The sequence below is a fragment of the Chaetodon auriga genome, chromosome 23, assembly GCF_051107435.1.
Source record: "Chaetodon auriga isolate fChaAug3 chromosome 23, fChaAug3.hap1, whole genome shotgun sequence".
Taxonomy (NCBI): domain Eukaryota; kingdom Metazoa; phylum Chordata; class Actinopteri; order Chaetodontiformes; family Chaetodontidae; genus Chaetodon; species Chaetodon auriga.
This window is the reverse complement of record NC_135096.1, coordinates 15,467,603-15,481,178: the sequence shown is the minus strand read 5'-3', so window position 1 is coordinate 15,481,178 and position 13,576 is coordinate 15,467,603. Positions and strand designations below refer to the sequence as shown.

At 47.5% G+C, this 13,576-nt stretch overlaps 1 protein-coding gene across 4 annotated transcripts in view; it reads right to left on the bottom strand.

Moving 5' to 3' along the window:
* The window catches only part of raph1b (Ras association (RalGDS/AF-6) and pleckstrin homology domains 1b), a 37,651-nt gene that overhangs the window by 23,250 nt on the left and 825 nt on the right, over nt 1-13,576 (bottom strand). For all 4 annotated transcript variants that reach the window (XM_076723069.1, XM_076723071.1, XM_076723072.1 and 1 more), the window contains exon 2: nt 3,152-3,235. The gene's annotated coding sequence lies outside the window, so the exon portion shown is untranslated. The remainder of the gene's footprint in view (nt 1-3,151; nt 3,236-13,576) is intronic.

Here is a 13,576-nt window from a genome sequence, read left to right as displayed (position 1 = left end):
ACGTGATGTTGCCACAGCCCTGCCTGCAGGGGGTCCATCTGCCCGCTCAGTCACCGCAGAGCATTCAGTCTGCCTGGACTTCATAACAGTGGGCAAGTTCCTGTTCTTGTTCTTTGGATTTGTGTGTGTGTGTGTGTGTGTGTGTCTACCTGGGTCACCCTCCCTCTCTTGCTCTCTCTCCCTTGCACACAAAAACACCAAAGATGTGTCAGCTTCCCTGCAGGGCAGCGGTCCAAATGTGAAATCAATAGTCTTGTCCCTGCCCTCAGGAGATCGGGTTACATCCACACACACACACACCCACCCACACACACACACACACATATATATATATATATATATATATATGGAGGGGCTCAGGTGGTCTGCTGCAGTGGCCTCGCGCACACACTGAGTTTTAAGCATGATGCAGCACTGCAGCAGCAGACAACCGAGGCTGACTGCTGAGAAGAACGAGCCAGACATTAAAAAAACAGGCACTGCTTAAAAAGATGAGAGACCCGCCGCTCTGGGAAAACAAAGAAAAAGAGCTGCAATGCACACAATGCAAATCCTCAACTGCGGCTATCTTTCCGTAGAACTGAAGTGTGCTGCTTAGTAATGCAAGCCCATGCTTCGTGCCTGATCAGGTATAAACGTGTCGCCCTACTACATTAAGACGTTTTTGCTAAAATCTACACATGCCCATGAGACAATGAGCTTCCAGGCGACTGTGGCTGGCAGTAGCAACATTGCTTGTCATAGCTCTGACGGTGCTCACTGAAACTCCACAGAAAAGGACTGAACAGCCTCCTGCAGCAAAATCCAACCTCCAGATAAATGAAATCATTAGGATGCCAGCAGACTTTTCTATGTTTATTTCATCATCCCTTTGTTGCTCGGACGAGCAGAAGAGGAGGTTTACATCTGCCACCTGTTAGGGAATACAAAGCACAGTAGGTATAACACACTGCACAGGCAACACGTGCCCCAGCACACACACACGGGTGGATAACCCGTGCGTGAACAACAAGCCGACCGTGTGCAACGTGCTGCACCTACAGGCAAAGAGAAATCCACATGCACGCATGCCGCTAGCAGCTGGGAATGTCTTCCTCGGTTAGCTTACTACGTTTCCCATCGGCCCCTTGCTCAGTCCTTCACATAGCGCCCTGCAGCTGGCCGCTGATTGGCTGCTGCTGAATGCCTTCTTGTTGTCTGGATTCAAAGAAACTGTCCAAGTGTGCGCGTGTGTCATCAAACAGACAAAAAAATGTGCCAGTCTGTTTCCTGCCACACCACCTCCAGCATTCCTGCCGAGCCAATACTGCCATCCTTCTGACTTTGGAATGCACACACGCGCACACACACAGGCTTGTCTGTGTGTGTGTGTGTTTGTGTATTTTTTCTTTGATTTCCCAAAGGCCTTTGTGGCTGCAACTTGCATGTCTTCAGATGCAACGTGGGAGATCGTTTCAATGACAGGTCAGGGAGCATCTCCGCTAAGCTGAACAATTAATTGAAATATTATTCATATGACAGCACGGCCAAGTGCAATATCCAAATCCAAGGCAAAATGTGTCACAACATGCCAGTAGAAATGAAGCGCTGTGGAGCTACAGCGCTGCTCCGGCATCCAAATCATGTCCTCCAGATGTAAGGGAACATGGCTGTTTGGTACAGAGCCCAGCAAAAATCACATCATCACCATTTTAGTATTTTTTTTTTAACTTAACTGTACAAATTGCTGCGAAAACCGTCTAATATCTGTCAAAAATAATCACACTATGAGTCTTTTTTTTGCATATTGTTCAGCCCTTATCTCCACATGACAGCCCACTCCTTAAAACTCATGACACTGACGCACAGTCACCCGCCAGCACACAGCTATAAACCTCCATAAACCTCCCTGACACATAAGCATCTCTACTTCCTGGAACAGTTTAAGTCCAGGGGAGCGGGCTTCCTCCTCTCAGCCTCAGGCTCCCATCACCACTGGGGTCCCTGTTTAAAAACCTGGCTTCCTTCCGCATCCCTGGGCTTTCTACACATCATGGGTTTGTTTTCCAAGATGAGAAATAATCCTGCGTGTGTCTGGGCCTTTGTCCATTCATATTTCCCCCATCCACTATTTTCTAGACATTTTTCCTTTTGAAATACTTTGTCCAGATGTTCATTTCCCCACTGACAAGCCGACGTCTATAACCTTTTAAGACGTGGATAAGAATGCTGCATTCATTCCCCGTCACAAAGGGAAAAAGTGATGTGTGGATATCTGTCTGTAAGGCTGCTATGTTACATCCTGCTTTAACGTGTGCTGTGCTGTGCAGGCCAGTTGTGGAAGTGGTGACACTGACTGTGTGTACTGACAAAGGGCTAAATATGAATGGAAACAAAAAAATCTAGGCGCTGACGTGCGCGGTCATGTTTGCATTTTCTGCAAAACCAGCGTCACACAGCCGAGACGGCACTTCTCTCCTGAGCGAGTAATGGATCTGAAAATGATATGCAATTACTTAAAGAAGAAGAGGCTGCCATGCCTTGTGTAAATACAAGTGGAAACGCTGAGACTCTGGGCTGCAAATTCAACACAGATCTGTGATGGTGAGAGAATAAAGGCTCACTGTGAGAAGCATCTCTCTGCTGCAGACCACAGCCACGGTTCACCCTCACATGGTTCTACTTTAGTCGGGAATTATCTCCTTCAGCGAGGAAGAGTCTCCCCTGACAAGATCCTCAGAGGCTTGACTCCCCTTTCATTTGCCTTTGATTTACAAGGCCTGTTGACGGAGGCTTTTGGGGGGGTGGGGGGGTTGTGAAGCGTCCCTCTCTACGCTCCACCAGCTCTGGATTTACCTCTTCTCACAATAAACAACAAACACATGGATCCACGCTGTCAACTGGGGATTCCATGTTCTGGAAAACGCACAGCCGTGCCACGACAGACGTTAGCTGGTTTGAGCACATGATGCATGTCAGGAGCGCCGCAGTAAAGCCGCCGTTTGAGACCACCTTAGGAAGAACTTCTCTGTCAGCTCGCAACAGCACTTGTGTCAAAATAAAAAACCGACTGGCAGCAACGTCAACACTGTTTTTCCCCTCCTCAGGATTTATTGCCCACAGAAAGTAGCAGCGGCAGCATTAACTCAGTCCAGTTTACAGGAACTCTTACCTCTGAAGTGGCTTCCCCTTCTTCCTACTGAGGTTAAAGGTCAGACCAAACCACCACTCCACTCCGTGACTGGGCTCTTATCCCCTGGAGATGAAAAGGAGGAGAGAAAGAAAAAGATTTAGAGTCTATTTTTGTGACTGTTGCAGCAAAACACAATCCCTGTTGCGGTCACATCATCCATTAGTCAGTGAAACACCAAACTTATGGATCGCATGCGTTCGTGTTCGCCGCAATGCAAGAGAATTCAGAGACTTGGCAGCCGGAGGAGAACAGAGCGATTCCACTGTCGCAAGAATGCAGCGGATTAACTACGGAGGGCGCTTGAGCGAGAGACTTAACTACGCACAGACAAAAATGACACGTACAGCCAGAAAGACTTATCGCAAAGCTCTGAAAGCAATCAAGTGCAGTTCTCCCTTCATTATGAACTCTATTCATCATTACCGCGAGATTAAGAATGTGACGTTCGAGCTGCAGAGGCCTTCTTCATTTGACTACAAAGCCGTTCACACACACGCAGCGGAGTAATAAGCATGGTAACTATCACAGGCTAACAATTTCACAACATTAGTCAGAGCTGAAACTCAAACCTTGTCAAAACTCTTCCTTGTGCGTTCACAATGACTCACCTGTTCTCAACAATGCTGACCGGCGTTCAACATTTCAGCGAATCATCAACTCATCCACAACAGTGCTGACTCATACCGGCCTAACCTTATTTCAAATAAAACAATCTGGACGCTGAATCACAGTCTGGTAATAAAATATAATTAGGGCATGTCACACAGCCAGTTGGTTGTAGGTTACAACATGCTGAGCTGGCTGGGAAATATCAATGCTATGATTTGGTCACAGTGTGTATTTACTGTGTGTGTGCGAGGTAGGCAGCTGATGTTGTGGCTGACTGTTAGGAAGCTATTCCCGCTGGCCTCAGCTGTTCCTTCGTTTTTCCGCACACCATCTGTTGTTCAGCCGTAGCATGTGGCCCCTCTCTTGTGTGTGTGTGTGTGTTTTCACAGCAAACACACTTCTTGTAACAGGGAGAGAGTGTCAGGAAGAGTAGGAGTACTTTGTGTGTCATCCATATATGTGTGTCAAAGACACACAATTGCCTGCTCAGATTACAGGTTGCCACCGCCTCCCCCACCCCCTCCATCCCTCTGGTGTAATTTGCACACAGTTAACGTGTGATATCATTCAGTCAACACAAGGCCACTGAACAGGTGTGGCAGTGACACATAGATCTGTGCAGCTGCAGCGAGCACAGTTGCTCCAGTCACAACAGCGCCAGGGCCGGCGGGCAGCTGCTCCGCGGCTGAAAACAAAGGCAGGGCTGCGGCGCATGCACACACAAACATAAGCAACTTGTGATCACAAAGCCACGGTTGTACAAAGATGGCGGGGACAGCAGAATGTCATTTTACAAGACGTCACATGCATTTTCCTCCTTACTTTCCCCTTTAAATCCTGCAAAAAAAAATGGCAGAAGTATGCACAGTGAGAATGTTGTCATAGTCAACACACCGATGCTGCTAGCCAATAGTGGCTTTATTGGTTTTTCCTGCAGCAGCTTACAGCAGTGGCACACAGCTTGCATGGGTGTGAGGAGTATAAATGCGAAGATATACACACCGCTGATATGTCTATGGAGCCTGTGCATTGAGCAACATGCCCTGGAAACAATATCTTTTCTTACGACTGAATAAGGCAACTCCTTGGCTACTGAGAAAACAGCCCAAACGGCGCCCTGTGTATGACCAGCTTCACAACGGCGAGCTCCAACAGACTTTTTATGTGGCCTACATCGGTGCCCCACTTCAACAACAGACCAAGGGGAAACACAGGCTCCTGTGTAGTGGACACAGGTGTGTCCTTGTCCACCCACACTTCCCCCATTAGCAGCAATCCTCTGGGGCAGCTCATTTCCTGTCGGGGCAGGAAGTGGGAAGGAGTGCAGGGCACCGAGCGAGCAGGGATGATGATGATGTCACGGCAGGAAAAGAAGGACGGGATTGTTGTAGGGGAAGCACGGCAAATGAGTAAGCAGGCACGCATACTGTAATATGGGTTTAATGTGCCCACATGACAGACTGGACCAAAACTGACATTAAAGGAGGACAAAAGTGACACACACACACACACACACACACACACACACACACACACACACACACACACACACATCTTTGTTGCTCAGCATGACACACCGCGTTCACTGGGCAGATCAGTCCATGTTCTGCCCCTCAGGCAGCTCCATATACCCCTCAGACTGATGTTCAGTCATGTTCTTCCTTCACAAGGACTCCAAGTTTAGAAAGATTATACTGTAATCATCTGTTTCACTTTTTTTCATATGATTTTACTTCAAATACCCATCAGGAGAAAAGGCTTTGTTTTAATTGAATACTACCATCACACCGGAAATTTCTCCTTCATAATGCATGATATTACAAAATAAACTCTATTGGTATCATTCTGATTTTCCAGCTTACACACAGTGATGCCAATTCTGATATCCTGACCATAAAACAGGCCATAATAAATGGATTATGTATCGGCCACAGGTGCCAAATCCACATTAAAAACCAAACAAAAGCAAGGCCCAGTGCATAAAAACTGTGGGTCATACTGGCTTTGGACTCTCTGCTCACAGCACACATTAGAAATCCCAATGCACCAACAACTATAGCCTTAAAAAATCACTGCAACTGCAGCTGAATTAACAAATCTGTCAACATAATCTTGCACGGCAGCGGGGATGGATTGTATTTGAACATGCCTCTAGACATTTTGGAAACACCAGGCTATCTATCATGTTCTGAGAAAACAAAACTACTGTAAACACCACGGCACAGTGACCCAGCAGAGACCGGAGATGAACGATTAAAGATGCATTCCACTCGTTCTTGTGCTGCATGACAAGACAGCATCTGGAAATGTGAGACGTTCAGCGCTGTAATCTGGCGGTGATGTCTGATTCACCTGTAGAACTACGCCTGCAGATAAATTGATCGGAAATGTCCAACAGCATCTTAATCTGGTTCCACAACAAGATAAGGCCTTAGCAGTGACCCCGAGCGCTGTGGTGAAGGCGCTGAGGTAAACCATCAGTCAGCTGATTGATGACTCGCTCCTCACTGCGAAGGTGCATTAGTATTGATCAGCGCATTGCTTCTGTAACAAGTGGAGTGCAACTGATTGGAGAAAGCGTTTCCGTCATTGCACGGTGAACTCCCTGACCTCTGCAGTAGTTCAATGCTAAATCAGTACAAATGTCTTCAATGTCAGACTTCAGGTCTAATAGGCTCTTATTTTCAGTCAGTCAAAGACGGGAACAAATGAAGTCGCACACGCCATGCCATGTTTTTGGTGCTTCACTGCACGGCATAGTTCAGCCTGACTCACTTTTGGTACCAGGTACTAGAGAGGAGCTCTAACATGCAGTGGAAATGAGGCACTGTGGGTGCTTTTCCTGATGAATACTGGATTTCAGTTTAACTGACTCATCCTTGACTAATATTCACACAACCACCCACGTCTGTTCATTCAGTGTACTCAAGGTGCACAGACACTAAAGTGCCTCTTGGTCACATGACAAGCGAGTCTCTGCACCGACGCTTAACAAACAACCTGCTCTCCTGTGAGCTTTCCCCCCGCAGTGAAGGTGCTGTCGAACTGATCTTCCACTGTTTACTACTTGTGCCATTCCCACTCACAGCCAGTCTGGTTGCGATTACAAGGAGCTGATCTCCTCTCCTCAGTGGGATTCTCCACGGTCCGTGCAGCGAGCGCTCGGCTCTGGAAAAACCACACATGGTGGGAATTATGGAATAACGCTGCGTCAGGAATGTTCCCACGATGGCCAGCGGGATCTGATGGAGGTCCCAGAGGCTGGCTGGTGGGGTTTATGGGTAATGTAACACACACATACAGAGTTACACGATCAAATGCCTCATGTCTTACTCTACATTTGGACCGGTTCCTCTTGTGTTGGATCAAAATAGTCCTTTGTGTGTGCACTGGTCTTGTTTAATGGCAAAAAAAAAAAAATCAGTGTGTGCAATTCTCAAGCCTCATCATTAGCACAGCTTGCTCACAGCTGATCAGCTTAAAGACTGAAATCTCACCTCTCATTTACACTGCTCAGCCCCAATAATCTCCCACTGGGGAGCATCAACAGCAGCGAGGGGTGAGGGGTCAAGATGACTGACCACACATACACCAGCAGACCCCTCCCTTAAACTGGTCATGGTGCCAAACTCTGGGGCAGACCTCCAGTGGGTCACTGAGTGGGATTGCTTGTGTGGCACGTGGGCCGAAATAATCGGGAATCACTAGAGAATGAAGATCAGCGGCGCAGAGACAGATTAGCAAGCTACTCAGCCACTAACTTAACCCAGAGACTCATTGAATGCAGGCTCGGGCTCACTCGCAGAGCTGCCAGGGTATCAGTCAATGAGATTTGGCAAGAGGCAGCCACACAAGCACACACGCAGTGCTATTTTGTGAGATTAAGCCTGCAGGTTTGAGCGACTGTCAAGGGATTCTGTCGTAAAAATGTGTCAGTCCACTTCGAGCGTGGCTGTTTTCGCCTGTGTTCGCTCTGCGTTGTAGGTCACTGCAGCTACTGACTGAAACTCCACATTCCTGCACCGTCCTACATGAACCCTGCTGTAAAAAAAAAAGAAAGGAGCAGCCTGCCAACATCAGGCTATACAGTAAATGCAGAGCACTAGCCTGAAGCCAAGAAAAAAAGAAAAGTGCGACATCCAGACATTGGAAGAGGAAAACGAAGAATGACCTCAGTGTTTCCAAGCCGCCGTATTTCACATGACATCAGCTGCTCTGAAGAGCATTTTATTGGTTCTCATAAACCTCTCTCTCCTGATGCTTCTTTCCTCTCACCATTTCACATGTTTCTTCCTCTCCCTCACAGGTGTTCTCCCACTTCCCAAGTCTTCTTTGGCAGCCAAGCTCAGTTATGGAGTCACCAGTGACATGGCGATGTGTGGTGACCCACGTGGCTCTCAGCTTGGGATGTTATGAATGGGCACTGTGACAAGGGCAGGCTGCTTTCCAACCCCCTATTGCTTCCCTTTCTTGAGGTTTCACCGCATGCTTTAGCACCGCCTTGATACTGGAGCTACTTTCTAACCAACATGAGCTGGAGTAACTTTCATGATTACGGGTGAGGGTGTGCTTGAAAGTCTGAGGGGGGAAAAGTAGGCTGCGGTGCATATTTAATGGCCAAACAAGTCATTCCAGCCCCAGTTTTTGGTGTACTGCAAGTTTGTGGCTTGAACTGAACACAGAAACACATGAAACAGTTGGAACATTTCAATAATGTACGAGTGAGCCTGTTTTTCGCCTTCAGTTTACAGCAGAGTCCCTTCATTTGCTGCACTTGAAGAGGATGAATCAATCGAACGCACGCTCAGGTCTGGAATCTATTTTCTATGCGTGGCAAGATGTTTGCTCCAATGATTCAGGCGCATGCCACTGCTTTTGTAACCACACACACAAACATTACACCCCCAACACAATGTGATGCTAACCTCCTAAAAGGGACACCAGGAAAGAACGCTGTAATCGCTGCATCCTTGACTTTCTCGGATAATCCGACAATGCCGCTATTGTTTATGTGTTCTGAGCGGTATATAAAGCTGAATCCTCGGTGGGTTTGACTGGAATGCGACAAGGAGGACGATGTTAGAAAGCATCTGTACCAGCATGAACTCATCCAAACACAAGTCATCTAAACATTTTGGGCCAAGAGGCATTTCACAGTGGGGTGAGGGAAAACCTTCCACTTTGTTTGTTTGTGTGCCTGTCTCTCTCTCTCTCTGTCTAACCCTTTGTATGATGGACTCTGTGGCCAGAGACTGCAAAAAAAAAAAAAAAAAGGCAAACAAACACCATCAACCCTGCGCACACATAAACACACAGACAGGCAAATTGCTGTTATGGTTTCATGGGAAGCGGCTGAACTCTGATCAGCGCAGAGAGGACACAGGAAGTGGCGGTGTTGATGTTTATGCCAGGCTATCGTGCAGTGCGTGATCTGCTGCAAAGACCCATTTCATTTCATTCAATTAAGGATGCAAAACAGCCCATGTGAAAGCAATACAGAGAGCAGGAAGTAAATCCACTTTGTCCCTCTGTATCTCCGTCTTACAGCGGACAGATCATTCATCACCCAGTCAATAATGCACATTTTTTATAAAGCAGCCGCAGAAGCCGGACAGCACATGTATATTTCCTCTGAGTTAGCACTTTGTGTGCTCTTAATACTCCTCTCTCCGAAGCACTCCTGCACGCCTTTAGCATTTTGTGTTCATGTCCCATTATCCGTGGCCCGGCTCTGACGGCTGCCCATCCACACAGACAGGCTGTCCCATCCATCAACCCGCTCCGTGGCTGTTGCGGTGGGGCTTTAACTGGACTTTGCGGAGGATTACGCAGGCAGGTGGGGTAGAGAAAGAAACACGACACCATAAATCACCCCCTCCGCTCCTCACTCTGCCATCTACTCACAGATACCTGACGGTTACCCAACTTTAAGACAGGTGCACAAAACGCACCGCAAAGACCTTCGAGGCTCTGTGGCAGCCACAGGCGTTGATCACGCCGGGACTCTATGATCAACTGTGTGACGATCAAGACATTATGTTTCACAAAAGACCCCATTTTTGTCAGCCCCCCCACCATTCCCTGTCACATGTACTTTTAAGTTAACAAAGATTGACCCACCTACAACAGTGAATGGAACAGACCATCTGTAATACAGTGGTGGAGCAGGGGCGGGGGGTTCCTCACCAGCAGCCCAGCAGTGAGAATCGGCCACCTGCCATTGTCAAAGTCACACTGATTAATAGCTGCCTAAGCTGCTTACCCAAAATGTACAGTGAAAGAGGAAGCAAACAAAAGGGACAATTAACGTATGAACAATACAAATCAGACAAAATACAGGAAAACGGGTCAGGGATGAACTGGTGCGACAGATTATTTGGTTGTGTAGTTTAACAGACGGATCAAGATAGAAAAATGTGCTTTTAATAAAGAAAAAACAGATTATGTTTAACTCCACAACACCACAATATTTTCACAGATGCTTAACAATCACACAGAGAGATCCATCTTAACAGGAGCAGACCAGAGAGCAGTGCGGCCACACCAAGACATTATTGAGTAAAGGGTGCAGCTACTTAAAAGCTCGCCCTTGCTTTCTCAACCTTCAAATTATAACCCACAGCAAGACGCAACAAGCGCAGGCTAACGGCTGCTGAAAGGTAATCTGAGGGATGTAAGAAGATAGATGGAAAACTACATTTCAGCATAAAAGAACTTCTGGAAACATAAAAGTAAAAGTGGACTTTTCCTTTAAGAGCGGAAATCCCACCTGGACTGACCTGGACTAAAAATGTGCACGCTCGTGATCCTGAAAACGTTCACCCAATGGCACAGATTTGAAAACCAACGCGGCAAAGACTTCCAATTGTAGGTCAATCGTTTCCGTTGTATCTCGACTTGTCTTTAAATAGTGGTGCGTGTGTGCGTCTGTGCGCTTGAGTGCACCTGCTGAACGAGGACCCAGATCATGTATTGCTCTGGAAGGAGAGGAGGGTGCCCTCCTTCTGCCTGCTCCAATCAGCAGTGCAGCCACAGGGTAGAGGCTGCGTGATCCACACACTGGTTCAGTGCAGGCGGACGATATGACGCATCTTCAAGTCTGCACACCTTCCATATATCTGGTGGTGGGCATGTATGCGTTAAAAACAACTCAGAAATGGAGACATAAGAAAGTAAAAGCGCATGTTTTTCTTGTCCTTACTTACAGAAATCAATCATCACAAAAGAAAAGGCTCCATGTAGATATCAAGCACTTGCCTTCCTGCCATTGAGGGCATTGACATAAGTCTCTCTGATATAAGTCTGCATGGAAAGGCCAACAGGAAGAGCAACTCTCTATCTGGAACAGTGGAGGTTTCGCAGGCTGCAGACGGGTTGGTTAGCCATTTGTCTTTGTTTCCAAATGGCAGGGGCAGCTGCCACAAAAGGTCAGCAAAATGTTACCAGAACAAGGCCCTATAGTGGCTGCGACCACGTGCCTGTGGCAGGAGGGGGGACACACCCAGGTGGAATGACACACGGACACTTTCCCTCTCGCTTTCACTCACACACACAACACCCAAAATGCGGCATCTTGTTTGGCATCAAGGAGCTCGGCCCCGATGCAGCCGGTGGCCTTTTCGAGCTCATTCTCCACTCCCCGACCCGAGCAAAGTTACCGCCTATCTGTGGAAATATCAGGTTACACTTTGCCCTCTGGCCCTCCATCAGGGTGTGTTGAAGGCTGCGTTTGAAGTGCCATCCTCCCCCTGCCCTCCTTAACCCAACTACACCCCCGGCTGTAATGCAACCTGGGTAAACTTACACCAACCACCACCACCGCCGCCGCCCCCAGTCTCGTCTCGGGAGCCTTTGTGCAGAAAGGTCTCATGCCCAGGGACATGGGTGGATGGATGGGCGGAGGTCAGACACGGCCCTTGCAACTCGCACGAGAGAGCCAGCAAAGTGCTGACGGACGGACACACCAGCACACAAACCAAGAATAGCTTTCAAACCTCTCGTCTCGAACACACGTGGTCTCCGGGGATCAGTCCCCAAGACCAAAATTTCTTTGACAACTGTTTTTCTCATCTAATCAACTACATCCCAGGGAAATCAAGCATAAAAAAAGGATGAAAGGGAGCAGAGGGATGGAGGGAGGGAAGCAGAAGGGCATTTTTCTTCCCTTCCTCTTTCGGCAAAACAAGACAAGAGCGGGCGAATGAGAAAACCTCGTTTCTGCTCATGTTTTCTTCCATCATACATACCCTCTCTCCTTAGGTTGTCGTTTCAGTGGCCTCCAGAAAGAAAGCTGACTGTGAAGAATTCCTTACATGTGCTTTTAAACAGAAGCAGCAAAATTACACGCTCTCATCTAACATGTGTTTTACCTCTGTGGCTGGAAATTTAATCCATGACTGAGCTTTTTATGACTGAGCTGTGTACCATACCGCCGGGATGCTATGACTTCAGGACTGCTGGGTGAATGTCTTGTATGATCCTATTACATGAGGTGCACAGCCACAGTGTCTTTTTACAATGTTTAGCGTGTCTGCGCCCTCATACTGAATCAAACGGGCACTTGTTGAACTTAAATCATGTGATATTGTTGCAAAAACTATGACAATTATCCTGTTGGAATTCAGCCACAGGCCTAAATTAAGCCTGAAAAAGTCGCCTCAAACATCAAAAACAGAGCAAATATTTTCAAACCCTCTATTTTACACAACCCGATGATAATTAAGTCCTTAAGAAACGCGTTTGTAATGGGACACAGCGCAGGAAACACACAATAAAATGCCCAAAGGACCAAACACAAAACATCACTGGCTTTTCCAGATGTCCTTGTGGCATCACTCATTTTGCGCCTCTGACAGTAAGACGCTAATTGAAATCTGACTCCAAACTCGTGCTACTTTCCTTTTTGTCAAACACGACAAGCTTCGAGGCATCTGCCCGAGGGGAAACGACCAGAAGGTCAGCTGTTATTTTCAACCCATTAACTGCACCGTGAGCGAATGGGTCATTGTTGCCGCACTGTCTCCATGCCCAGAATAATGCGCTTCTGGTGCTTTGTGGATGCAAATCAAGCGCGCCTTAAGGACACAGACAGTCTATTATGATGCCACTGTGGGGAATAAAGGCCAGGCCAAGTGGCTTCTTAGTGGCTCTTTTTTAGAGTAAACAGTGTATTTTGTGTGTTCGCCCTGAATGGTGGGATAGTTTTAAAGCTGGCCCGGCCCGGCCTGGCCTTGATAGTGTAAATAACACACACACAGCATGTTTACTGGGTGATAACCTGGGCCCATGTGGCAGCCAGCCAGACAGTGGAATGGCGTGCAGCCTCTCCACAGATGACCTTTGAACCCTGCTGTCAATGAAGGGTCAAGCAACGTCTGAGAGAGAAACACAGCGTGAACTCATGTCGTTTACAACCTTTGTTATTTGGGGAAACTAGTTATTTCTGCCGGTGAAGCGGCAGCAGAACATAAACACACCTTAACTTTCCCACCTGCTTCCACGAAGACGCGTTTTTTTAAGACGTTGGCTAATTTAGCTAACTCGCTAAAGGGGATGCTAGCATCAAACTGGGGATAGCCACTGGTCAAACTGGCTCCATGTTATCCAGCCTGCTGCCGGGCGGCGTCATCCAACAAAGGGAATTAAAACAGTGTTGCCGGGCTGCAGCGGAGAGCTGGCTAATAATTAACCCGACCCCGGCCACGCTAACATGTATCACTACTTATCTAACAGGTTATTCACGGCAAAATGTGGTATTTCATGAAATTCACCGGCAAGACACAAACATTAGCGCGA